At 63.2% G+C, this 26,682-nt stretch overlaps 1 protein-coding gene and 1 long non-coding RNA gene across 3 annotated transcripts in view; both read right to left on the bottom strand.

The window, feature by feature from the left end:
* PPARA (peroxisome proliferator activated receptor alpha) overlaps positions 1–3,467 on the bottom strand; it is a 36,443-nt gene extending 32,976 nt beyond the window's left edge. The window contains exons 1-2 of the mRNA XM_040987461.1: positions 3,394–3,467; positions 2,790–2,866 (exon numbers count right to left, since the gene is read on the bottom strand). The gene's annotated coding sequence lies outside the window, so the exon portion shown is untranslated. The remainder of the gene's footprint in view (positions 1–2,789; positions 2,867–3,393) is intronic.
* Positions 3,468–19,758: 16,291 nt separating this feature from the next.
* LOC121161143 overlaps positions 19,759–26,682 on the bottom strand; it is a 36,131-nt gene continuing 29,207 nt past the window's right edge. For both annotated transcript variants that reach the window (XR_005884636.1, XR_005884635.1), the window contains exons 3-5: positions 25,171–25,254; positions 21,245–21,302; positions 19,759–19,867 (exon numbers count right to left, since the gene is read on the bottom strand). This is a non-coding gene — a long non-coding RNA (uncharacterized LOC121161143). The remainder of the gene's footprint in view (positions 19,868–21,244; positions 21,303–25,170; positions 25,255–26,682) is intronic.

Raw genomic sequence — 26,682 nt, 5'->3', positions numbered from 1 at the left:
GGCTCCCACAGCAGCACCCCACTTCTCACAGTGGGGGAAGAAGAGAGCTTGCCCCAACAGCGCCACTCTGCACTGGACAGACCACTGACCCCAGCTGACCAAGAAGGGGACGTAGCCCTGCACTGACCCCCAGGTCACTGCTTGTGACGCTTGTCCTTGCACGGAGACCTCGCCAAGGCTGCATGCCTTAGAAACAGGTGTAAGGAGACCTGGCACCTCACCGACTCTAAAACTGAAAACAGCAAAGGCACAGTGGGCCAAGCATCCCATGTAGGGAGCAGGTTCAAGTCCCGGCCACTCTGCTTTCTACCCAGCTTCCTACTAAGGCACCTGGAAAAACAGTGGAAGATGAACCAAGAGCTTGGGTCCCTGCACCCACAGGAGACCCGGATGGAGTTCCAGGCTCCTGGCTTCAGCCTGGCCCAGCACTGGCCCAATGGGCTGTTTGGGGAGTGAACCAGAGAATGTGAGACCTCTCTGTAACACTGCCTCTCAAACAAACAAAGCAAATGTTTCAACCACTCAATGAATGTTTTTTTAAACCAGTAGAGTGAAGCCAGCCTCTGTGGTAGACTCCAGGAGTCCAGCCACAGTCTCCCTGCTTCACATTCCAGCTTGGAACGCTGGGGTCCCATTCCTGCCTTGGCTCCCAAGTTAGCTTCCTACCCACCCAAGCCTGGGAGGCAGCAGCGGCGGCTCAGCTGTCTGGGCACTTGCCGTCCACTTGGAAGACCTGGCCGGAGCACCCTGGCACAGCCCAGGCTGCATGGGCATCTGGGGGTGGGGTCCCAGTGGAGGAACACTCTCACTGCCCCTGTGGTTCCTGCTTCTGGAATAAATATGTATAATTTACCAAAAACATAAAATAGCACTTTATTCCAACAGCTCCTCAGCCATCTCAGCACAAGTCTAATGTGCAACATCCGCCAAATTCAGTTCCCAACCAAGTCATTTCTGTTGCAACTACTGCCCTCCCAGCATCATCGTTGACGGCAGTCCTGGGCTGCCCTGTGGGGATACCTGCCCAGGACACTAGAAAGCAGGCCTCAGCCGCAGGGCCGTGGGACGGGGCGAGCAGCCAGCTGCATGCCCGGGTGCCTGTCCACTTCTGCTCTGGCGTCCCCAGCCAGCTCCCACCACAGAGGAGTCCCTTGGAAGCCTGGCACTAAACTGTTGCTGAATTAACTCTCTTGGTTGTTGCCTCAATGAACACCTATGGTGAATGCCAAGCACACAGGCGTGCCCAACACTGCCCTCAGTGAGCTGGACCCTGGGTGGGAGCAAGTCAGACCCAGCAGAGGTCCTGAGGTGGGCAGCACCCAGCCAGAGCTCAGCGGCCAGGTCCCTCTAGGGCAGGCAGACACAGGCAAGACACGCCACCAAGCCAGCCTCATGTTCAAAACCAACAGGAGCCACAGCTCCACTGACTGCTGGAGGATCCTGGCTGGCCAGGTCAAAGTGACAACAAAAAGTCAGATCACGGATGGGGCCAAGGGGTCGGTGGTCAGAGCCAGCCAAGGAGGGGAGGCGGGCAGCAGCCCAGGACTCTGTGCACACCTGCTGCGTGATCAGGAAGGAGGCTGCCTGGTAGACGACAAGGCTTGGGGGTCTCCAGTGACTGTGGGCCAAGCTGGCCATTCACGCCCTAAAAACGCCTTTTCCAAAGCTGCCTGCTCTTGACGCAAACCAACACCTCGGAGACGTTTCCTCTGGCTGCACACGGCCCTCCAAACACACACAGCTGCCAGGATGGCCAGGGGCTGAGCAGCCAGGGCAAGGCATTGCACGGGCTCCTCCTCCACGTCGCCAGTCAGCCTGGGACACATCCACCTCTGGCCTGGGGGAGGGACGCCAGCACCCCCTTTCTGCCAGTGACACAGACACTCCCCCGAGTACGCCAGCCTCTCCCACCTCGTCCTTCTCTCAGAACCTTCCTCCTGCCAAGCTGCAGATTCCAAGTGTCTGCCAAGGTCTCCCCAGCCGGCCCCTTCCATGGAATGAACAAGGTTGAAGCGACAGACCCGTGAAACACTCCTGGGAGTGCACAGGGACCTGACGCCCAGCCGCCCAACGCCCAGCCCCTCCAGTCCCCACACCCAGCCATCGGGCTGCCCACTGAGGACAGGACGAGATGCTGCCGGTCCCACCTGCCGTCTGGGCAAGCGAAAAAGGGCTCGCCCCGCAGGCTCTGCCTCCAACAGCCAAAGACACACGGTCACGGACGCTTGTTTTTCGACAGGACATTTATTAAGAAGGCCCTGGTCACCAGCCACACACACGCACAGGATGTCCCGCTCAGCACATTCCTGGACAGCGTCTGTGGCCCAAGTGTCTACGGCAGGGGACAGAACATGGCACTGAGACACCTCGTCTCTCACACACACCAGGGAGTGCCGCCTGGGGCAGACACGAAACACCCTTCTCTGCTGTTCGTTCGCTGCCTTTGCCCGGTGGGCAGGCCGCAGTGGCGGCTGGACAGACCCTTCACTGCCTGGCCGGCTCCCTGGAGCCAACCCAGCCCCCGGCCGACCTCTGTTCTGCAAAAGCCACCTGCAGCATGGTGCCACAACAGGGCAGCTCCAAGTCACATGACCTTCTCAAACCCCTGCAACCAGCAGCCAAACCCAAAGGGAGCCCTTGGCAGGTCAGTCACGGCCCCCAGCCTCGGCAAGACCGTCCCTGCAGGCTGTCCACTCTCCAATTGCATCACAAAGAAAACATTAACCCCCAGGTCGCCAGCCGGCAGCCCGAAGACAGAGCAAGGCTAGCACGGTTACACCTCGGCTTACCTGGGGTGTGGGTCTGGGCTGGTCCGGCCACTGACTGTCACATCTCCCAGGGGCCGGGTCCGGGACTCCAGCCCTGGCTGGGAAGGAACAGGACAAGCCGGTTACAACGTGTCCCCTGGATGCCCCCCAACAACCGCCACACACAAGGACAAAGTCACGGTGACCCCGGCTTCTCCCAGGGTGGCTCTAGGTCGTGCCGGGTCCCTGTCAGCACAGCCCAGCCCCCCATCAGCCCCCCATCAGCCCCCCACCAGCCCTGCCAGGCGCCAAGCCTCTTGCACTTCCCTGGGTTTGGGGTGGCGGACGTCAGGGCGCCCCACTCAGTGCCGTAAATGACTTATTGGAAAACACCTGACACGGGGCACATCGCCTCCTCTAACTTTTAACAAGAGTTTGGGTGTGTGCGTGAGCGCCCTGTGGTCCCCGGCCGGCTGGGGTGGGCGTGCAGTGCACCTGACCACTCCTCCCCGTCCCCAACCTCCATCTGTCCCCACCCAGCTGGCAGTGCGCTGTCCTGCGGAGCCTGCGGGGAGCCCCTGGCTGCCCCAGCGCAAGGTGGCCTCGGGCGGGTGACAGGGCGGGTCTGTCCTGGGCACGGAGTTACCTCGCCTCGGGGGTCTCTGGGAGTCTCTCAAGCGCCCCAGGGTGACACCCGAACTCCACGGCGAGTCCCCGCCGCCGCGGGCCTCTTCTCCCAGCGGGACGCCAAAGGCCCCCGGCGACGGGCGGTCTCCGACTCCGCCGACGGTCGCGAGCGCCCGGCGGGGCACCGAGCGCGGGCAGCCCCGGGACCCCGCACGGGTCCCCGGACAGTGTCCTCGCCCCGCGCCCCCGGGCCACGCGCATGCGCCGCCCGGCCCCTCCGGCCCGCGTCCGCCGCCCTCGCGGCCCCGGGCACCGCAGGCCCGGCCCGCGAGCGGACCCCGCGCGCGCGCGTGCCACCCGCCCGGCACCTGGGTCCGCGGGCCGAGCGCCGAGGCGGGGAGGCGGCGCCAGGCCGGGCTCCAGCGGCCGCCTCCGCCCGCGCCCCGGGCCGCCGCGTCCCGGCCCTGCCCGGCGCCGCCCCCGCCCGGTCCGGCCGCGCGCCGCCGACCCGGAAGCCCCGCCTCGGACCCCCCGGCCGCGGCCCGCGCGGGACGCACCCCCGGACGGCGGCGCCCGATTGGCCGCCGGCGGGGGCGGGACCGGGCGGCCCCGGCGACTCCCCCGGTGCGCCCCGCGGCCGCCGAGCCGGGAGACGGAGGCCCAAGGTCGCCGCGCGGACATCGGTCCCGCCGTGCGCCCGGGCCGGGCTGGCGGAGCCCGGCTGCGCACGGCGCGACCGGGTGGTCTGGGCCGGGAGGGCGCGGGGCGCCGGGCGCGACGAGGGCGACGAGGACGGGGCGGGCAGGCTGAGGGGCGACGCTGCGCCCAGCGAGGCCCGTGGACCGCCGGGCGCCCCTGGCCTGGCCCGCCTCGCGCTGCGCCCGGAGAGCACGGCGCGCCCGCCCGAGCAGGCGCAGGGGGCAGCGGGGCTCCGGGGTTCGGGCCGCTCGGCCCCGCCAAGTTGCTGTAGGTGGGCCGCAGCTGCGGCGTCTCTGGCCCACCCTGCCACGCTTGCGCCTGGCAACCCCCACGAACTGTGACCACCAGCTTGTCGTGGCCAGTCCTTGGGTCACCTCCAGAGCGGCTGTCAACGCTCCACCCCGTGTCTGTGTAGGTTCTCCAACAGGTAGACTTTCTGCTCTGGATGGCCCACATGTTCATGTGGGGATGGAGGCGTCCCCATGCAGGGGTGTGTGTGTGTGTGTGTGTGTGTGTGTCCTGCAGTGTGTGTGTGTGTGTGTGTGTGTCCTGCAGTGTGTGTGTGTGTCTCCTGCAGTGTGTGTGTGTGTGTGTGTGTGTCTCCTGCTGTGTGTGTGTGTGTGTGTCTCCTGCAGTGTGTGTGTGTGTCTCCTGCAGTGTGTGTGTGTGTGTGTGTGTCTCCTGCAGTGTGTGTGTGTGTCTCCTGCAGTGTGTGTGTGTGTGTGTGTCTCCTGCAGTGTGTGTGTGTGTGTCTCCTGCAGTGTGTGTGTGTGTCTCCTGCAGTGTGTGTGTGTGTGTGTGTCTCCTGCAGTGTGTGTGTGTGTGTGTGTGTGTCTCCTGCAGTGTGTGTGTGTGTGTGTGTCTCCTGCAGTGTGTGTGTGTGTGTGTGTGTGTGTGTGTCTCCTGCAGTGTGTGTGTGTGTGTGTGTGTGTGTGTGTGTGTGTGTGTGTGTGTGTCTCCTGCAGTGGGCCGCCCTCCATCCTGTGCCACCAGGTGATGGGACAGGCTTAGAGTTACCATTGTGAAGGTGTATGCATGTCATTGTGGAAACTGGGGGGAAAAAAATCAGGTGCTGGTGCTGAGTGCAGCACGCTAAACATCTGCCTGAAGTTGCCAGGATCCCACATGGGCTCTGGATCGTGTCCCACCTCTCCACTTCCCATCCAGCTCCCTGCTTGCGGCCTGGGAAAGCAGTGGAGGACGGCCCAAGCGTTGACCCTGCTCCTGCGAGGGAGGCCTGAGAGAAGCTCCTGGCTCCCGGCTTTGGATCAGCTCAGCTCTGGCCATTGTGGCTACTTGGGGAGTGAACCAGCAGATGGAAGATACACCTGTCTCTCCTCTCTGTAAATACGCCTTTTAAGTAAAAACAATTTTTAAAAAAGAGAGACAAAATCTGAAAGGGAGGAGGCTAGCGTAGGAAATGTCAGTATGTTCTCAAACTGCTTTATGACATCTGTTCACCTTATATAAATGAAAATGTTTTATAACATTAGGGAGGTGCACAGGAGCCCCACAGCGTCTGCCCTCCCAGGCGCCTGGGCTCAGCAGGCGTGGGATGTGGCAGCCGTGAGCTCCCAGGTTCCAGGGTTTTAGCACACACTGGCTAGCCTTTCCGCTAGATGTCTGTGGGGGGACGTCACTGCTAACCACAAGCTGCTTCTCAGCACGCCTTCCTGGGTGTCCTGAGGGTCGCACGAAGCGGGCACTCTGGCCAGTCTCGGCTGTACACCTGTTGCCCACCTCCCAGGGGTGTTGCTTCCGGGATGCCCCTTTGGGTGAGGGACAGAAGTGGCTGTCAGAAACCTGGCCTGGCACCCAGCCTGCAAGGGTCGGTTACTCCATGCCCAGCTCCCAGCAGGCCATCCTTCCCTCTGCCTCTCCCCCCGTCAGTGTTGATGGAACGGGGATGGTACAACAGCTCCGAAATGCCACCTGTAAGAGCACCGAGCAGGCGCCCAAGGCTCCGGGTGCTTGGGACATGTGTTTCCATGCCGTCCTGGGTCCCTGGGCACGTTTCCCCATCTGAAGCTGTCCCTAGAGGTTTGTTATTACAGCAGGGACATTGTGGCCAGAGAGGCCAGGCTAAGCAGGTCCCCAGGCCAGTCCCGGGTCCCAGGACACAAGGCCCTTGGCTGCCCTGGGATACTTGCCCTCCTGACCAGGGCAGCTGAGGCCTCTGGGCACAGAGCAGGAAGTTAGGCCACCTCTGTCCCACAGAGGAGCAAGCCAAGGGCCGGGGTGACAGACCTCCTAGCGAGACAGCTGTAGGACGGGACGCATGTAGACAGGCCTGGCCAGCAGGGCCTTATGGCCTGGTGGAGAGTCCGGCTTCACAAGGAGGGATTCAGGCTGTATCAGCTTGGTAACGAACACACACAATGGGCTAGCCCGCTGTGTCACCTGTGTGAAACTTGGCACAACATTTGGCGTGCAGGCTTTACAGCCTTCTGTAGGCACAGCAGCCATTGCCAGCAAGGACACCCAACTCCGTAGACTAGTAGACAGGATTTAGCTCCACGTGGACCAGGCCAGCTGCTGGCCTCTGTCTCTCGGGTAGGTCAGGGATGTGGCCTCCCAGCTCCTCCAGGAGACAGTGGCCCTGCTGGGGGTGGACACTGTCCCTTCCCAGCCAGCTACAGGTGTTTTGTGAATGGCTTTTATCCAGTCCATTGCACAGGCCAGAGGGACCTGCTGGGATCTCCAGGTGCTCACCACCCTGTCATGTGTGGCTGGATTTAACACCGAGAGACAAACATGGGCCCTTGAAGGAACCTCTGCGGCTAAGGGCAGGGGTGAGGGGGTGCAGAGGTGGAGAGGGAGTGCAGAGGTGGGGTAGGGGTGCAGAGTGGAGGTGAGGGGATGCAGAGGTGGGGGTGAGGCGGTGCAGAGGTGGAGAGGGGGTGCAGAGTGGAGGTGAGGGGGTGCAGAGGTGGAGGGGGGTGCAGAGTGGAGGTGAGGGGTGCAGAGTGGAGGTGAGGGGGTGCAGAGGTGGGGTGGGGGTACAGAGTGGAGGTGAGGGGGTGCAGAAGTGGGAGTAAGGAGGGCACAGAGGTGGAGGTGAGGGGGTGCACCTCCCAGCTGCTCTTATCTGCCTGGGCCCTCTCTCTGCAAGGCCCACCACCGGGGCAGCCACTGTGGCTCTTGCACCACAGATTGCCGGGCTGGCCTGTCTGTGGCTGTTGGGCACTCCCATAGCCCACCCAGCTCTCTACCCTTCAGAGACCAGGGTGGGGGGAGTGCAGAGACACCCCATGAGTCCTGCTCAGCCCTGGCTCAGAGGAGGGGACTGGACTGGAGTCCCCAGTGTCCCAGGAGGAACAGACCAGAACCCACAACAAACTCAGTGGGCGTCGTTTCCCACAAACCCGAAGAGTCCCGTCCCGGGTGCTGAGAGGGGGCAGCATGGCCGACAAAGCCGTGCCAGGCTCTGGGACTGCTTTTACTGCCAGCCTGTCCTCTAAGCTCCTTCCCAGGTGCTTCCTGGTGCCCCGTGGCGTTCTTCATATTTCATTTTATTTTGGTTTTAAAGATTTATTTATTTATTTCAAGGAGTGAGAGAGAAACGTCTTCCATCTGCCGGTTCACTCCCACGATGATGGCAGCAGCCAGCCCTGGACCAGGCCAAAACCTGCGCCCAGGTGCTTCCTCCGAGTCTCCCACGCGGGCGCAAGGGGCTGGAGCACTTGAGCCACCATGTACTGTCTTCGCAGGTGAGTGAGCGGGAGCTGGGCTGGAAACGGGCCCCTGTGGCATGCTCCACTTCGGACGGCTGCTTTCCTGGCCACGCCAGCATAGCAGCTGTCTCTACATCCTTTAGCCAAGGCCCTCTTAGCCAAGCTGTGTCTGGCCTGCTGCAGGGGGGCGGCCTTGCTCTGGCTGCCCACCCCCACCCGCCCAGGTGAGCTGTGTTTACTGCCCTTGGGAACTTCCCTCCCACTGCCCCAACCCTCTCCTTCGGTTTGATTTGCAAAGCTTATTTTCCAGTCAGCACAGGGAGCTGTGTTGAGACTTGCAGCGTGAATATGCAATGCCTGATTTTCATCTTGGAACAAGGCTGGAGCAGGGTGTGGGCACAAAGCCTGCAGGAGCTGTGCCCACGCGGGGCCTGGCTCTGGCACCATTGGGCACCCCAGGGCGGAGAGCAGGCAGGGGAAGCAGCTTTGCCTGTGAGCTGCAGAGTGTGCATGGCTGGTCAGAGGCAGGAAGGACATGAGAGTCCACAGGCTGGTCAGAGGCCATCGGAGGCTGGGTGACCATGGAGCAGGCCCTGCACCAGGACCTCTGCCAGGCTGTGTGCCAGACCCTCGGACAGCTGCGAAGTGCAGGTGAGGGACTCGCAGACAAGCGGCCCGGGGGGACAGGGTAGGGCACGCTGTCCCTATTCCCACAGTCACTAAGTCAGGACAGCATGGAAAGCTCACTGCTTCCAAGATGGCATGGTCAGCGTGGCCTCCCTGGGTGACACCCACGCCTGCTCCCGACCGGCCCTCTGCCGGTCAGACATGGTGCCCGCCAGCACCGGAGCCTGGTGCCTCTGAAGAGACCTGTGAGTGGTGGACATGCGTGTCCTGCTCCTGGGTAGAGGCACTGCCTGCCCAGCTAGTGCTACCCTACCAGGGGTGGCTGACTCCCCCCTCTCCGCCAACCCCCACCTTCATCCTTAGATTAGCTTTGCATTCTTGGGGACGAGGGGGCTGATGGAGCAATCGTGGGGGAGGGGCAGGCATTTGGGCAGAATTGCCACCCAGAGCTCCTGGTTTCGAGCCCTCTTCCCACTACTGGGCATCGTGGGAAGCAGCAGGTGGCTCAAGTCCCTGGGAGACCCCGGCTCCTGGCTTCAGCCTGGCCCAGTCCTGGCCCTTGCAGGCATCTGTAACCAGCACTTAGGGGTTCTGTCTGCCTCTTTGCCTCTTGAAGTGAAAAAAAAAATCGTAGAAAAATAGTAATAAAAGATGAGCTTATGTTGGGGCGAAAGTTCTGGAATCTATAAGCAAGTTTCTCACAGGACATATTTTCCTTGAACTTTTTTGTGTGCATGAATTTAAATTTTAAAAAAGTAAAGATTTATTTGTTTTTATTGGAAATCAGATTTTACAGATAGAAGGAAAAACAGAAAAATTTTCCATCTGCTGGCTCACTTCCCAAGTGGCCACAATGGCTAGAGGTGAGCCGATCCGAAGCCAGGAGCCAGGTGTTTCTTCTGGATCTCCTTGCAGCTCTTCCCACACGGGTGCAGGGTCTCAGTGCTTTGGGCCGTCCTCCACTGCTTTCCCGAGCTGCAGGCAGGGAGCTGGAAGGGAAGTGGAGAAGCCAGGACACGAATAGGTGCCCATATGGGATCCCGGTGCATGCAAGGTTGAGTGAGGACTTTAGCCGCTAGGCTATCACGCTGGTCCCACAAATTTGAATTTCTATCAGATATTTTTAAAGGCTTAAATTATTTTTTTAAAAAAATTAAGAAGTTCAGTTTTCCATGCCACTCTTCAGGAACATTCTGAAGTGTCCTTGTCTGGTTTTGCACCGCCCACCGGCCCAGCACACCTTGAGACCCAGGCCTGGGTCAGAAGCTCCTGGCAGCTGCATGGCTGAGCCGAGCCCAGGGACTGCCCAGAGATGGGGGCCACTGCTGTGCACTTGAACTTGGCTTTCAACCCTTTCCATTCCCCTCCGTGTGGAGGCCCCTCCCACTGGACTGGCAGGTCAGCTGGCATCTATCTCATTCTCCTGTGAGGCTTGTCACACCCCGACTTCTGCTGGCACACCTGCGTGCCAAGGGCCCCACCTTGTCAGGTGGGCATACACCCTCGGGTCAAGGGGCACCCACGGCCTCCCACTTTCGGCTTCCTGCAATGCCAGTGCAGCCCTGATTCTCATTCTAGAACGAGGCCTGGAGTTTCCCTTCCAATTTGCCAACTCTTTGATGCTTTAATGTCACTTTAAACAGTTGATTTTTAATCCAAAAAATGTTGCTTATGATGGAGGGAGAATTGGTCCACTGCCCCAGGCCGCCTCTCATGGCGTGGCAGGTGCTGGGTCAGCACGGACATCTGCTTCCCATGGCTCAGCTGCCCCCTGCACACCTGGTTGCACCAGCCGGGACAGTGTGCCCCAGTGTGCCCCAGCGTGCCCCAGTGTGCCCCAGCATGCCCCAGCGTGCCCCAGCGTGCCCCAGCATGCCCCAGCGTGCCCCAGTGTGCCCCAGCATGCCCCAGTGTGCCCCAGTGTGCCCCATTGTGCCCCCAGCATGCCCCAGTGTGCCCCAGTGCAGTGGGAAGCAGGTTGCTGCCTCTCTTCCTGGGCAGGGTGACAGGAGGAGCTCAGACACGTAGGGAGGTGGGGAAGGAAGGACCCGTCACAGGCAGGGCATGGCGGGCCCTGTCCCCAGCAGCTGAGGCTGCAAACCTGGGTGGCCTGGCCTGCGGAGTCTCCTCCACCCGCAGCATGCACGTCCCCTGGGCCACCACTGCTCAGGCCCGTGACCCTGGACAGCTATGGCTGCCCTGTGCCCATTCTTGACTGAAACACGAGGCCAGGCAGGCAGATCACAAGCGTGCCTGCGGCTCGGATTTCTGTGGTGCCAGGGAGTGGGACCAGGACGTGTCCCTGATGGTGGCTGCCAGAGCAGGCACACCAGATCAAGGAGGGCAGACACGTGACCGTCCCTTCAGAGCAGCAGGTGCTGCCCGCTCACGGCCCAGGGCTCTTCAGGGGGCCTGCCTGGGGCCGCCCCCCCATCAGCCTCGGAGCACGTGGGGACTCAGCTGCCCTCCTAGGCCAGGGCAGTCACAGCAGCTAAGAGCCACCTCGCCTCCTGTGCCCTTGGGGCTGGCAGCCAGCCCTGCATTCTTCCTGGCTGGGCAAGGGACATGTGCCACCTTCCCCTTCATGCTGGCTCAGCTCCATCCCTCTTGGTGCTACCCTCCCATCAGTGGGCTTTTGCTAATGCACCCTGGCTTCTTGCTGAGTGGGAGACGGGGTGGGCTCCTGCCAGCAAACGGACACAGCAAGACGTATCTTGTCTTTCCCCTGCCACCGTGAGCCTGTGGCCCTCGCACTCACTTGCCCCTGCCCCCCTTGGAGGGCAGCCCGGGAAGTCAGCTGAGGAGGGCCCAGTTGGAGGCCACGGGCAGTGCCCTGCCAGTGAGCCCCTGCCTGCCTCCCCAGGGCAGCATGTGTCCCCTGAACTGTGACTCCACATGGCCAGTGACCTACTGGCCCTGACCCCTCTGCGCCCTGGCTTCTCTCGGTGAGAAGAGGGCTCCTGGAAGGTCAATGAGGGGTCACCATCAACAGCACAGCCCACACCGCCACTCTGGCCCTGACCATCTTTCATCCCACCTGCTCTGTCTTGCTGCGTCCACCAGCCCCGCATGGCCAGCAGGCTGGCAGGCCCGGCAGAGCCCAGGGTGCAGCATCTAGAACTGACCCAACCATGACCATTCCACGGCGCGACCGCTGCTTGTCCTCCCCATGAAGGACTGCCTGTGCCACCTCCTCTGGGTGGGCCTCCCAGCTGTGTCCTGGGTCGCACTCCTGCCTCTGATGCCTGTGCGTGTGCGTGTGTGTGTGTGCGTGTGTGCGTGTGCGTGCGTGTGCGTGTGTGTGTGCGCGCGTGTGTGTGCGTGTGTGTGTGTGCGTGTGTGTGTGCGTGTGCGTGTGTGTGTGCGTGTGCACGTGTGTGTGTGCGTGTGTGTGTGTGCGTGTGTGTGCGTGTGCGTGTGTGTGTGCGTGTGTGTGTGCGTGTGCGTGTGTGTGCGTGTGTGCGTGTGTGTGTGTGTGCGTGTGTGTGTGCATGTGCGTGTGTGTGCGTGTGTGTGCGTGTGCGTGTGTGCGTGTGTGTGTGCGTGTGTGTGCGTGTGCGTGTGTGCGTGTGTGTGTGTGTGTGTGCACACACGATGAGAACAAGAACGAGGGAGTAAAGCACCACTCCCACCCACCACCGCTGTGACACTGACAGACTTGGGCACAAGGAGCGGGGGACGCCGCAGGAGGTTCCGACACCAGCATCTCCACGGAGTGTCTCCCACAGGACACTGCTCTGGGATGGCAGGGCACGGGCACTGAGCTGCGTGTCACAGCTGGCCACCCTCTCCAGCCACCACAGCACACCGTCCTGAGAAGGGCTCCCCACATCCCGCTGAGGCTTCCCCAGCTGTGGGCAGCTGGATCCCACCAGGCCCGGTCTGCAGCCTCACGCCTGCCCATGTCACACACATGCATGGACACGGACACACATGCACACACGGGTTCTCGTGTCAGGGAGGTTAGAGGGCGCTAGCTGAGCAGGATGCAGGGGCACGGCACCTTTGGGCCCAGGTGTGGCCTGTGTATTGGCACATCACGAGGCCCCTGTGCCTCGTGCACAGCACCACGTGTGGGCAGACGCTCCTCATGTGTGATGGTCCTGCGGGGCCGTGGGCCGCACACACCCCAGTTCCCCCCAGTGCGTGCCCAGCTGGAGCACTGGTTCAGACGGGCTCGCCACGTGCGTGATGCGGGGCTCAAGCACGGAGCGCCAGGTCTGCTCGGAAGAGTCGCCGTTCCCAAGCACATTGTCCACGGCACTAGGACCCACGCGGCTGCCACCCTCAAGGCCACAGACCACAGAGCTGTTCCCATCAGCACTGCTTCTCACCAGGCCCTCAGCTTACACATCTGTGAAATGGGAGCCTGCCCTCCCACTGCAGAGGGCGGCAGGAGCAGCAATGCCCCCATCCCGCGTTGGCCCCAGGCTGGTTAGCAGGAGCAGCAGAGCCCGAGGCGAGGGGTGATGGGGAGGGACCTTGGGGAGGCAGGCGTCAGCAGCAGGCTCTGCGTGCCCTTGGGAAGGTCTCTGGGCACCTCTTGGTGTCCCTGGCCTGGGTCATGCCGGGCAGTACAACCATTCCTGGGAGGCTGCCCAGCAGAGGCTCTCTGCCAGGCCATGCCCCTGCACTGAGTCCTGGAGCCCCAGGCCTGCAGTACCATGGGACCACAGCATTCCCTCTGCCTCTTGCTGTGGCAAGGAGAGGGCATGGGGTGGGGTGGGAGAGACCCAGGCACTGAAGGTCCCTGGGGCAACTGCCGCCACCAGCCCCACTTTGCCAGGAGTAGATCTGGGCACAGGCTTGGGTGGCAGATGGGAACACTGGAACGGGAGCCCAGCACGGAGCCAGGCAGCCCTTCCTGCCCTGTGCCCTCGGTCTCCCCACGGCCTCCCCTCTGGCACAGACATACCTTGCTAAGGAGCCCCTTGTGGTCCAAGCAATCCCAGGACAGGTTAGCCCCCACCGCGGATGGCACTGGGCCAGGGGTGCGGGGCAGCAGGTGCCCCAGCAGAGGCACAGCAGGAGCTGCATGTCAGTGTTGGCCTGGGGTATACAAGCTGAAGCTGGGATAGAATGGGTGGAGCCCTGCCTGCTGCCTTGTCCTGCAGGCCCAGTGGATCTTGTGCTGGCCAGCAGCCTGCTTGGCTTGGAGGACACCACCTCCAGGAGGCCCCGGGCTCTGCCGGGTGCCAAGCCTTCCAGCGGTGAAATGCTTCCTTGGGTGCTAGGCGCCCTCTGGTGGTCTCACTGGGGTCCTAAGCCACAGTTGACCTGAGCCCTTCTGGCTGTGCCCACCAGAGCCGAGGCCCGTGGAGGGGACCAGGAGTCTCCCGGTGCCTGGGTCTCCTCTTGTGTGCCCCTGAAGTCAGGCTAAAGTGGTTTAGGGGGTACCGGCAGACCCCCCACCTGATGGCTTAGCCGAGCTTGCATAACCCTGGTGGGGGCCTGGAAACTGCTAACCCTTATGGTCCCTTATGCTGCCCTCGTGGTACTGTTGGATAAAACTTTGGCCAAAGACACCTACCTTGCTCTAACTCCAGGTGTATGGCCCAGTGTCTGGGCCTCCCACTGGGGAACCAGGCTCTACTGAGGCCCAGAGCACAGGGCCCCATTCTGGGAGAAGGAGTCACGCTGGGTACAGGCCCAGGTGGGGACAGGCCCAGGCTGCCTGCCCTCTGAGCCGTCCTCCCACTGGGGACAGCTCCTCCTGTCACACCCTGGCTCATTTCCTCTCTTCCTCTCTTGCTCCTCTCCTGCCCTCCCCATGCTTGTCCAAGGCACCTGTTGCTCCCACTGAGGTCAGCCACATCCAGCTTGCCCATGAGACCCCCGCAGCTCTGCAGATCCTGCCCAGAGCGCTGCCTGTCGGGGGCCTGGCCACAGAGCAGGACAGATACCCAAGCCTGGAGAAGCAGGCAAGGGTTGAGGTCCAGGCCCACGGAGAACAGAGTCCATCTGCAAGCACAGGTCATGTCCAGGGCAGCCTCTTCTGTGATGTCCAGCACAGTAGGCCCTTGGGGAAGGGACCCCACAAATTCCCTTGCTCACCCCCTGTACCCCACTCCCCACGCCCACCCCAGACAGCACCAGGCAGGACGGCTGGAGCGCCCAGGGCTTGCTCCAGCTGCACCCTGGCCTGGTGGCTGACCCCGGGAGGATCACTTTCTCTCCCCAAGCCTCAGCCCTGCCAGGGGCTGTCCTGGACAGGAGGCCACAGCCCCACGCCCCCCTCCCCCGGGAGCTTTATGCGGAAAGGGCCGCCCTTCGCACCTGGCCTGGAGAGGCCACTGTCACCTGGTGATCCAGTCACCCACCTAAACTCGCAGCAGCTGGGGCTCAGCCAAGGAGGACGTGGGAGCCTGGAGGGGCTGGTGTGGGAGCGGACAGGGGCCTGTGTCCAGGTTCAGGGAGGCCCGCCCTCTCGTCCACCAGCCCTTTGCTAACCTGAGACTGGTTAGCAGGCTGGTACTATTCAGAGACGGGCACTGACTGGCCACCATAACCCAGCGACACAGGGAGGCCCCCTGGAGGGCACCCCAAGTCCCTGACCCCTCAGACACTGCCTAGCCCCAGAGATGACAGCCAGGGCCCAAATGTCGTGAGAGTACAGTGGGCAAGATGGCAGGAGAACCAGGCCCTCCAGCTGCCTGCCTCCCCATGCTTCCTTGCCGGTGGTTCTCAAGTGTGCTGGGTATGGTACCAGCTCCCTGGCAGTGGGAGGTGTGTGGCCAGGCCTTCCCCTGTGACCACGGCAGGGTCACCCAGCATGTCCCTGGAGTACGCAGCAGAGCTGGCCAAGGCTTCGAATGTACCACAGTGGCAGGAAGCCTTCGTAGGCACCGCCCCCCCCGAGTTGCCCTTGAACCCGAGGTGCCCATGACCACAGCTTGGGGACCATGGAGGGCGGCGAAGGTCACTGCTCTTGCTGCCACACAGGGCCGCTGTCGGCAAAGGTAGCCGCCGAGCCAGGGAGCCAGGCTCGCCGGCTCTGGGCTCCCCCTGTTCATGAAGGACTGTGTGTGTGTCGGGGTGGGGAACATGGGTTAAAACATTCCTGCACCAAAATAAACATCTCTTTTTAAAAAAAACTTTATTAGAACACAAAGGGGAAGGGATACCTCCCACTGCCCGCAGCAGCCAGGGCTGGGCTGAACCGAAGCCAGGAGCCTGGAGCTCCACGCGGGTCTCCCACGTGGGTGCAGGCCCCCAGGGTTATCGCTCCCCCAATCCCCCCAGTACCATCCCCCCAGTACCAGGTGGTTGGACGGGACGTAAGTCCACCTCTCCAGGAACCTTCTGGAGAGCCTCTGTATGCCGGCAGCTTCCCGTGTCCACAGGCTCCCAACCCAGAGCAGGTTGGTTTTTGTTTTTCGTTTTATGAACTCTCTCTGGGGCCTGGCACTGTACACTGGGTTAAGCTGCTGAGTGCCAGTTTGAGTCCCAGCTGCGCCACTTCCGACCCAACTCCCTGCTAACACGCCTGGGAAAGCAGCAGAGAATGGGTCTGCGTGGGTCCCTGCGCCCACAGGGGAGACCTGGATGAACCGGTGAATGGATGGGCTCCCTCTCTGCCTTCCAGATAAATAGTGTATAAAACGTAAATTTAAAATAGGAACAATTGCATCTGTATTGCCCTCCAGGCCTCCTGACCCCGGTCATAGGAGCATCTGCCAGGGCAGGCGGGGACTGATGGCTGAGGTCTGTGGTGCAAGGCGGGCAGGGAGCTGGTGAGCTGAGGCCCCTGAAGCAAGCAAGGGCCACACTCAGCATGGATCCGTACGCAGTGGGCTATCACATGCAAGGCACCCAGCAGACCCCCTCACAAAGCTCCGGATGCCTCTGGACTTTGCAAGAAACGCCCATGAGAGCATCGCTGGGCGCTATGCACCTGCCCCAGAGGGAGAACGCACTGGCCTCGCCCCACCTGATCCTGAATGTGGGCTGGGCTGGTGTGGCACCTGAGGGTTGGCAAGACCAGAGGTGGCCCTTCGGGAGCCTCCTTGAGTCTCTGAGTTGCTTCCTAAGAGGTCCCACCTGGACTAGGAAGGGTCGGCCCTGGCACGCCCCACCCGACTGCGTCTCTGGGGAGCTCAAAGTCCAGGCACTGGATGAGTCCCGGGGGCACCAGCCTGCAGAGCCCACCCACGCAGGGCCCAGAACCAAGCCAGAGGCACCTAGGCCAGACAGCAGGTGGCACCAGGACCAGGACCTCGTGGCCAAGGAGCTCCCAGATTTGCTCCTAAGCTCTCTGCTGCGCTGTGAAGTGGGGTGCGTGGAAGGATGAGGTTGGCCCGCAGTGTACAGCTGCTGCTGGCAGGTGACAGCACCTCCCTCCTTGGGGGGTCCTCACACCCCCAGCTCCAGGAACGGCAGTTAGGAGCCAGCCAGGCTGGCTGCAAGGGAGACAAGGGATGAGCCGGCATCACCTCCTCCAGGAAGCTGCCCTGACTGCAGGGCTGGGGCCAGGGCTCTTCTTTTGCTTTGCAGTGGCGCTGTGTGCCTCTGGCTGCTGTCTCACTAGACCTCGGGCACGGCAGGGCAGAGCCTGGCACCACCCATAGCAGGTTCAGGAGGCACACCTCAGATCCGCCCTGGCCCACAGAAGCAGCAAGGGCTGGCGGGGGTGGGGAAGGGGTGACAGGCAGCGGGGTTCAGGTATGAGACCAGGACAGCATGGCCAAGGGTGGGGGCATCCAGCAGTGGAGGCAGTGAGGGCAGAGCGGCCGCCCTAGGGCCACCCTTGGACTCGGGCTTGGAGATGGGAGCGAAGCAGGTGGGATGTGCCAGGGACAGAAGCAGTGAGACGTGGCCACCCGCTGACCTTGGGGTGCCAGGGGAGCTGGACGGTGCCTGTCTGACATGTTGTGGCGGGGACACTGGGTGGTGCTGCCACAAGGTCCCACCCTCACGTGCCAACTACCTGCTCCTGCCCGTGGAGACAGGCAGGCTGGGGCTGGACAGTGTCGGGGCAGCACAGTGGCCTGCTCCTGCCCGGGACATCAGAGGCTGGAGGCTGTGGCCAAGATGGCAGCCTGGGGTGCCCACTCAAGCCAGACCCTCGGACACCCAGGCTGCACACAGGGGCCAGCCATGCGCAGCTGTTGGCCTGAGGGAGGAGGCTGCTGGAGTGGTGCTGGGCCAGGGGTGCTCAGTGGACACCGGGAACCAGCGGCCTGGGCCACGGGGTGCTGTGCCGTGGCAGCTGTGGTCCCACAGCAGGCGTGGCCGTGCTGGGAGGAGTGGAAGGGGCAGGCAGGACGGGGCCAGCAGCTTCAGCAGGCAAGCCCACCGCCAGGGCCCCGAACTTCCAGAATGAAAAGCGGCTGACCCAGAGTTGAGGGCAGAAGAGCATTTATTGCAGCAGGCGCCCCCAGCTGCCGTGCCCTGGTCCCTGCCCGGGCGGGCGTGCCAGCAGGCCCCTCAGGGAAGGCAGTAGGCTGTATAGTTATCTGCTGAGGGGCGACATCACCGCCCATAAAACCACACAACCTACTACCTCACCCCGCGGCACCCGCCCGCAGGCAGCACGGCCTGCCCCACGCGAGGCTGGGCAGGCGCGGGGCAAGTGGAGCTGCTTCTCCATGGCAAGTAGCACCCCACACACCCCCGCTCCCCAGGGCTGTGCCTGCCGAAGAGTCCCCATGCACCCCCCACCTGGCCCCTGGCACGTACAGGCTGGGCCACTGATGTGCATGGGGCCCAGGTCACCAAAGACCTGGCATTGAGCTGGACAGGACACGGCACAGGCCAGGCACCTGCTGTGAGCAGGGCAGCTGGCGACACCCCTGCAAGCGCCAGCTGCCCAGGACGCATGGGCAGATCCCACCCCCTCGCCCCTGCTCTGCCCCCATCCCGCCCCCCTCGCCTCCCCTCGCCCCTGCCCCGCCTCCCCTCCTAGCCCAGCCCAGGTGGTGGACGCTGTCCAGCGCAGGTATCACGGCCACTTCAGGAAAGACAGTAGATTGTATAGTTATCCCAGAGCAGGGCAGCGCCCCAAACTATACAACCTACTACCTCACCCCAAAGGGCGGTCAGTCTCGCACCGAGATGGCTCCGTGGCTTCTGCAGGGGGTGAGGGGAACTCGAGACCGGGCACTCGGGCAGGGGCCGTGTGGAGCAGCGGGCTCCCAGGGTGGCCTCTCCCGCAGCCACCATCCCTTGGTCAGCAGGGGTTCCAAGCCTGAGCTTGGGGTTCACAGGGCCCTGGCATAGTGAGACGTACTGAGAAGGCCTTGGGAAAGGGGAGTGGGTGGGCTCACTGGGCAGGGGGCAGCACAGTGGACGGGGCAATGCCTACCAAGGAAGCCAGCTTAAAGATGTTCTGGCTGCTGATCCTGGGCAGGACTACAGGCCCAGTGACCGAGACCCTCTGGAGGTCAGAGCTGACAGGTGGCAGGGCAGAGGGCATGGCATCCTGCACTCTGAGGCTCGGGCAGCCCAGCCCTGGTGGCAGAGGCAGGGTGGGGTTGGGGCGGCCTGGCCTGGCACAACACACAGGCAGCTCCTGCTCACTTGAGAGCTCGAGGCCCCAGACCCCTGGGACACAGAGTGAGCGCTGTGGCTTGTGACCCTCCCAGCATGGCCCTGCACTGTGGCCCTGCTCCTCACGGGGGACACTGCCTTCCTGTCCACAGGGCTGGACACACACCGAACTGGATCCAGCCCTGAGTGTGGCGTTAGAGAGAACAGCCAGCAGAGGGCGCTGGCTGTACAGCCAGGTTGGCCTCCACGGGGCACTGATGGCCTGGGCCGCCCCTGTGGGCTGTGGTCTTGTAGCTGAGCTGTGCTGTGCCTTGCGGGATTGAGGCCGGAGCCAGCGCCCCCTGCCCGATTGGTGGTCAGAGCCTGGAGGCAGGTGTGTGCACCTGCCTAGACCTTGCCAGACCCTGTGGCTGCGCCCACCCATTCCCCGTGTCGTGGCATCACCCCAGAGCCCAAGGGGGAGAGAGGAGAGGGCCAGCCAGCCTCCCGGGACCACCCTGAGCCCAGCCCAGCTGCAGCTGTGCCTCGGCGACTCCACACTAGGCCCACTTGTCACCTGTGGGTGGCCTGCATGGATGGGGGGGCACTTGCAGGCTGACAGAGTAAAGCCAAAGGGGGCTCCCCCAGGGACTCCTGTCCCCCAAGAGTGGGCAGACACCCATGACATTCACAGGGTGCAGCAGGCACAGCTGAGCCACTGCCTTAGCCCCATGAGCTTTGCAAGTCTGACGGGGGAGGCCAGGGGAGGGACCTTGGTTCTCATGAGCTGGTGTGGGGGAACCTTCTAGAAGGGAAACAGCAGGGTGAGGGGGAGGTGGCTGCCTTGGAGGGTCCAGGTGGTAAAAAGCTTGGCAGAGGGACCAGGACCCAGGTCCTGCTGTACACATCCCCCCCCACCACAAACCTTCCACAGTTTCTGTTCCCCACAACAAGGCTCTCGGAGCCACGGCGTACCTCCAGGCAGGCTGGTGCGGCCAGACGCCCCTCCTCAGGGCCACTCGCCACCTGCAGGGTTGGAGACAAGCAGCGTCAGTGTCGTCTGACCCTGACAGCCGCCCGGGGCCCACCCTGCCGGTCCACGCACAGCCTGCATCTTGGACCAGCCAGGCTGCACCTGTGAGCCTCTGCAGCCAGCCCCGCACTGGACGACGCCTGGTCGAGACCGGCCTTGCCCTCCAGCGGTCAGGGTGGGAGCACCGAGGCTTGGGGAGGACAGGGATGCCCCGAGAGGCTGTGCCATCAGGGGCTGCCGCTGGGCAGGTCCACGGTAGCCGAGTGCCCTCTGGGGACAGGAAGATGGAAGAGCCAGCAGAACGGGGCTGTGGTCACAGAACACCTGCCCCCAGCTGCCACTTGCTCTAGCTGCGTGGTTAAGCTGGACCCACACGACACCCTCCCACCCTCTGCTCAGCAGCATCCCTGCCCGGGGCCAGGAGGGGCCAGGAAGGGCCAGGAGGGAGCAGCTCAGCTTTCGTCCCTGAGCACTGGGCCGTCCATCATGGGCTGGCACTACCCATGGCCCTCCCACAGCACCCCGAAGTCTCCCCGTCTCCCTCCGCTCCCCATGTCTGCCAGGCCTGTCCCTTCGCCAGAGGCTCTGCCCTATTTCTGCTCCTTCCCGTGAGGGCCCAAGTCCTTGGTCTGGGAACCACCACGGGTCATGGGGGGGTGGGCAGCCCCTCCCGTCCACTGCCACTCAGCCCCACCCGGCTCGGGGTGCCCTCACGGCTGTGCCCCAGCAGGGGGCACACGAGGGTCATAGCCACTTCTGTGTTGGCTTAGAGGACCCAGGCTGGGCCACTGGGACCTCCTCCGGCTGTCCTGGGGACAGACTCTCGGGACCCTGCCCCGCCAGCCTGGACGAGGGCTGGGCACAGCGTGAATGGCACTCCTCAGCGAAGTCGCCCCGCCGTCTGCCATCTGCCACCTCCCAGCCCGACCGAGGCCACCCTGGACAGGGTGCTGGGCAGGCTCGGATGGGGGCAGGGCCGTGCCAGGCCAGGTGTGTGGGAGGCCTCGGTGGGCAGGTGGCTCTTTCAGGGCCAGGCGGATGTCTGGAGCAAGCGAGGCAGACAGACGGTGTCACCCTGAAGTCACCTCGGGCTTGGCTCGGGGCCACCGGGCGCCAGCACCCCCCTGACCGGCCTGATTAGGTTCCCCCCATAAAGCAGGCAGTGTTTGTGCTCAGCAGGCCGTGCCAGCAGAGCCTGGGAGAGCAGCGGGCGGGAGGCGGTGCCCCAGAGAGGGAGGGGGACCACACGCGGAAACTCCGGGTGTCGTCGGGATGCGGCCTTCACACAAGCTCACCGAAAGTGCCACTGCGAAAAGGCCACAGTCTCAGGAGACACGCCAGGGCGACGGGCCGGGCAGCTGTCCACTCACCTGGCTGGGGTCCGGGACCTTGCCAGCCAGAACCAGAGGCTCTTCCTACAACCTGCACCTGTAGGGGAGGGTGGGAGAGTCAGGGGCCAGAGTTGACACCCCAGGGAGTCTGCACCCCACTGGCTCCCAGCTGTCTCACTCCCCCATGGCCCAGAAGCCAGGGTGGGGCCACAGTGCTGACCCTGGGAGGAGGGGGTACCTCTGGCACTCCAGGGATCTACAAAACACAACAGAGACATTCTCAAAGGCAGAACATACCCTCAGCCCAAGCCCAGGTCTGGCCAGGGGGCAGGGCTGGCACTGGCTGGGCAGGAGTTGCCGCCCTGAGGACAGGCTTAGCAAAGGGGATCAGTGCTGTCCCCAGCAGGTGGGCAGGTAGCTGGGGAGGGTAGCAGGGCTGTGCCAACCTTGTGGGGAAGTGGGAAGATGGCAGGCCCTGACGAGGAACCCCAAGGGGAGGGATCTGCTGGGTGCCCATGGGTGCCCAACAGGACCCCTCGTTGTCTGTCCTGGTCTCTGTAGGAACCACCAGCCATCGTGAGGGCGTAGGACAGCCACTCAGCAGCCAGCCTCATGGGCCCGTGGTAGGTGCCCAGGCCCGGCAGCCTGGCTGAGCACACGGTGTCCCTGTGGTCCATGGCCCAGGCTGGCACTGAGGGGGTTGCTGAGACGGGTGCCTGCATGCACAACGGGGCAAGGGGCTCATGGGGAAGGCATGAGGGTGTACCAGCCCCAGAGAGGCCCTGCTGGTCAGCAGCCTTCAACTGAGGGCTGGAGCTACCCAACTGGACACTGTGAAACCCTGTGTCTGAGGCTGAGCCCGGCCAGCCGGCCAGTCGGTCAGCAGGTCGGGGATGCTGCCGCGTCCCACAGCTCCTGCTGAGGGCTGGGCAGAGCCCATATCAGCCTCCACTGCAATCTCACTGTGATGTCTGCTTGGTAGTCCCTGGCCCAGGATGGCCCCGGGACCAGGCAGGGAGAGCAGTGGCCAGGACTCCTGGCTCAGCCTTGCCAAACCGCAGCCTGGCGCCAGCCCCAGTGTAGTTACAGCCAAGGCTGGGTGGGGGCGGGGGCTGCTGTTGGCTCCATCCGGGCCGCTGGGTGGTGGTCTCCTCACTTCCTCCACCCGCCAAGCTACCGCCTCTGCCTGGGTCACAAAATGGCGGATGGTGGGGCAGCCATTTTGTGGAGCCCTGGGAAGACAAAGGCGGCAGAGATGAAGGGCGGGACAGGGAGGGAGAGGCGAGCTCTTTCCACAACCTTCCAGCTGTCCTACTCCCAGCCACTTGGTCACTACCCCTACGGGGCTCTGGACGGCTCTGGCTGCAGCACACGCCAAAGCCCATTTGTCCAGGCTGCTGGGCTGGGATGCCAGGCCGGTGACTGTACCCCCTCCCAGATCCCCGCAGACCACTCCATCCTGGCTGGAGGCCCTGCCCGATGTGAGCTCCTGGGAGACCACCCACCCCAAAGGTCCATTCTCTGGCTGCTTCTAGCCAACAGCCCCAGGCCCTGGCTTGCCCAGCTGAGCTCGGAGTGTCCGCAGGACAGAGCACGGCTGGGAAGGCTGTCGGAGGGACCACTGCTTGTGGCAAGTGCTGGGGCTTGGGGCAGCCAGACCCTCGCAGAGCACCGCTCACAGGGTAGAGGACCTTGACAGGGAACGGCAGTTCAGAGCCGCGGGGCAGGGCCCATGTCAGAACAAGCAAAGCCCATGGGGAGGGAAGGCACACAGCTGCACAGGGCAGGATGCCATGGCAATGGGGCACCCTGACAGCCTCAGGGTGAGCATGGCACAGTTGGCCCCGCAGCTGCTCGGGTGGGACCTGCAGACCTGCGGATCACCTGAGCAACACTTACTTGGATGCCCAGCTCTCTGGCCTTGGCTCCATCCAAGGCCGGGTGCACACCAAAACCGCCTGGCAAGCAGGAAGGCCCAGCTCATGAAGGGTGCCTGGGGAGGCCCTCGCCCCACAGACCAGACGACCTCGGTCAACGTCACCTGAGCATCTGAGGTTGGCTGCATGCCTGGCCAGGGTTCCCCCAACAACTGCCCCGGGTTTCGAGGTCTTCCCTGTGCCTGTCTCCTCTCTCTCACCTGGGCACTGTCCTGTCCCCTTTGTCCCTGGCCCCCACATTAGAGCCAGGGCAGGCCTGCAAAGGAAGGTAGATCAGGGGACCTGGCCCCGGGGGCCTAAACTCAGGCGTGGCCAGCCACGGAGGGGGCTCATGGGCCAGACATGGCACTGATCTGTGGGTTGGACAGCCACCTGGGGCTCAGGTGCTGCTGGGAAGTCGCTGGGAAGGGGGTTCTTGTACCACTTCTGGTACAGAACTGCTGGTCAGTTCTCAGGGTGCAGTCGTGGAGGCAGGTGTGTGTGAGGGGCGGGCCTGGCCTGTTCTCTGTACACTCCCAGCACAGCTCCGCAGCCACCGGAGTCTCACTCGGGCCAGGAGCCCAGGGCATCGACAGGGATGGGCTGGGGGTCATGCCCAGGTCTGCCTCGGCAAGGCCTGGAGCTGCGGCCCAGGGACCCCATGGCCCCCAGGGCAATATGGGAGGGGCTCGGTTTGGGGAGAAATCGGTAAGGGAGCAGAGGGTGCCTCCCCCCTGTGGGCCAGCCGCCCCGGCCACGCTGTGCACTGCTCCCCAAATGGCATTGCAAGGGTGTCCTGTCCTCTTCGCTTTGGCTGTGAGGGAGCTTGAATGGAATCCCCATGTCCCCCCACCAGCACGGCTGCTCACACAGCCTGCTGCCCACACGTGCAGGGCACATGCTCACACATGCGTATGTACGCACACACACATCCCCTGATGCAGTAGAGCCCGGGCTCATCTGCAGGTGGGGGTCGGGACAAGCCAGACTCCATCCCTTGGCCAAGGGGGTGCCTTTACCGACTCCTGACACCCAGGGGCGGGGAAGCGGGGGTGGTGCAGACGCCGTTTTTATACAACTGAGAAAACAGAACTCCAGGAAGGGGCTGTGCCCCCGTCCCCCACCTCAGACCACAGAGCAGTGAGGGCGCCGGGGCTGTGGAACTCATGGGGGCCAGGCCTTTTGTGACATGGCCACACCCAGGAGCCCCCGGGGATGGTGGCAGCTGTGACGACAGGTCTGCAGAGGGTGGGACACGGACATAGGGCCTTGGGGTCCTGGCACCTGCCAAGGGAAACGCTGCTGCTGAGCCGTGGCCTCCTCGCACACGGCCACCTGGCCCTGTCTTGTGGCCAGACATGACACTGACCATGAGCCACATGACCAGCCACGGCAGGCCTGGAGAGTCAAGAGCTGCTGCCAACAGAGGCGCTAGGGTGAGGCCAAGGCCGTGTGCACCTGCTCTCCAGCTCGATGGACAGGGCCCTCCAAGAAGGGGGCGGCGGGCGCAGTTTTCTGGATGCCTCCCACTTCCTGGGTGCCTCGTGTGAGCACACACTCCCTTCACCCACTCGCTGAAGCCACAAGGCCCCAGTGTCCACACTGCATCCTCTGGTGGGAGGCGGCACTGCCCATCTCACAGATGGGTCAACTGAGGCTTAGGCACTGAAAGAGCTGTCCAGTTGAGACAGACAGCTGGTCTGGTCCATTGGGGGCTGGCCACTTGGCACAGCGTGGTGAGGTCACAGAACTAGCACAGAGACCCCTGCATTCACCAACGACTCGGCCTCCTGGCCGTCTCCTGGGCACTTTGTCCTCATCCAGCTCCACCTGCTACCAGGCTGCAGGGCGGGTGAGCCAGAAGGAGGCCGGGGTCCCTGACTGGCTCCCCTCTAGGACAGCACTCCTTGCACCTGCCAAGGACTAGACAGAGCCCCCTGGAACTGGCGTGAGGCCCCTGCTCTGCCCAGTTGCCCCCTTTCATGCCACTGCTGACTACAGGGTCCCCGAGCCGCCCAGGCCCAGCGAAGATGGCAAAGACGCAGGTACCTGAGCCGTGAAGTGCCAGGGCTGAGGTTTCAAGTCCACATCAGGTCCCGTAGTTCTGGGGATGCTTCAGGCCATGGCCGCCTTCTGCAAAACACAGGGACAGAGGCGTTAGCCAGCAGCTGCAGCAGCTCAGCGAGGAGGCGGGGGCCCCTCCATCATCTCACAGCCTCCTGCAGAGGGCAGAGGGGCCTGCCCCCACCCGGGGCCCAGAGAAGGACTGGATCAGAGACCAGGAAAGTCCTGCCTGTCTGCCGTGCCCCTGCGGCTCCCAGCCCACATCTGGGCAACCTCCAGGGCTCCCAGAGGAAGGGCCGACCTGGCTCTGGCCTGGCCTGCTTATCATCACCAAGGGGCCAGGCGGCTCTGACTCCTCCTCCTCCAGGGTCAGAGACCACCCCAACTCTCGCAGAGGCTGCTGGTCCCCCCGAAAGCCACTGGCAGAGGTTTGCCCCTGCCTCCCACCTGGGTCTCAGATACCCAGTACATCTTGCCACAGCGTCTGCGACCCAGGCCTTGTGGGGTACACATAGACTCCAGGTCATTCCTTGCGTGAGGACCCAGCGGCTCTGGTCTGCCCTTCTCTGCCCACCTGCATGTGGTCCTGAGACCTGAGGGTCGGGGGCCAACCTTCAACGTGTCAGAGACAAGGGTAGCCCCAGGCTGCAGGGACCTGCTATTGGCCAGCCTCCACCACATTTTGTCTGCCCCTTGTGATCCCTGGCTCCCACGTGTGCACATGGAGGGCTGGGAGTGACCAGAAAAGCTAGAGGTGGCAGGCACGAGGCCAGCCCAGGCCTGGCCACTGCCCTCAGGTTCTCCAGCCTGGTGCCACCCAGACTTATAGGACAGAGACCAGGCCCTGGTGGAGGCTGACCTGGGACGGACCCAGGCCCCTGTCGTCACCAGCTGGCTCCCAGAGGACGTTGCTATGGGTAGCCACACAGCGCCTCACACAGACCCAACCCATACTAATTGTGTCTTTCACCAACCTGGCATATCAGGCTATTGGGGCTGGGTCTCCCCTGCTCCAGGCGGGTGTGCCTCTAGCAGGTGTGTGGGGCTCTGGCCACAGGGGCTAGGTGGTTCTGTGGGCTTTGCTCTGTCCTCAGCCAGAGGGGCACACCTGGCCAGGCTGGGGAGCTCACAGGACAGCGTCCAGGCAGCCCCGCCAGCCCAGCCCCTGGCTGCAGACTGCATTAATGGGCAGTAAAGATTGTACTGTACCCCTGCGTGCCAACCCATGTGCCCCCCAAGCTGCCCTTCTTGAAGCCAGCAGCCCAGGGTGTGGTCACTGGCGTGATGAGGTCTGCCCGAGCCATTTTGGTAGCTCATGGCCCATGGAGGCTGATGCGGCACAGGGCTAGCCCAGCAACCCTGGAAGACCACCCCTGCCCATGGGCTTCCCAAGATTCACCTGCAGGGTAGCCCTGGGGGGCACTGGGTTCCCAGCTCAGCTCACAAATTCCTGCACCTCTCTGGGCCTCCATTGCTCCATCTGTGAAATGGAGCCAG

The sequence above is a fragment of the Ochotona curzoniae genome, unplaced genomic scaffold, assembly GCF_017591425.1.
Source record: "Ochotona curzoniae isolate NIBS_2020 unplaced genomic scaffold, NIBS_Ocur_1.0 contig_1014, whole genome shotgun sequence".
Classification (NCBI taxonomy): domain Eukaryota; kingdom Metazoa; phylum Chordata; class Mammalia; order Lagomorpha; family Ochotonidae; genus Ochotona; species Ochotona curzoniae.
Note: the sequence above shows the minus strand (reverse complement) of the source record. Positions and strands in the feature narration are given on the sequence as shown.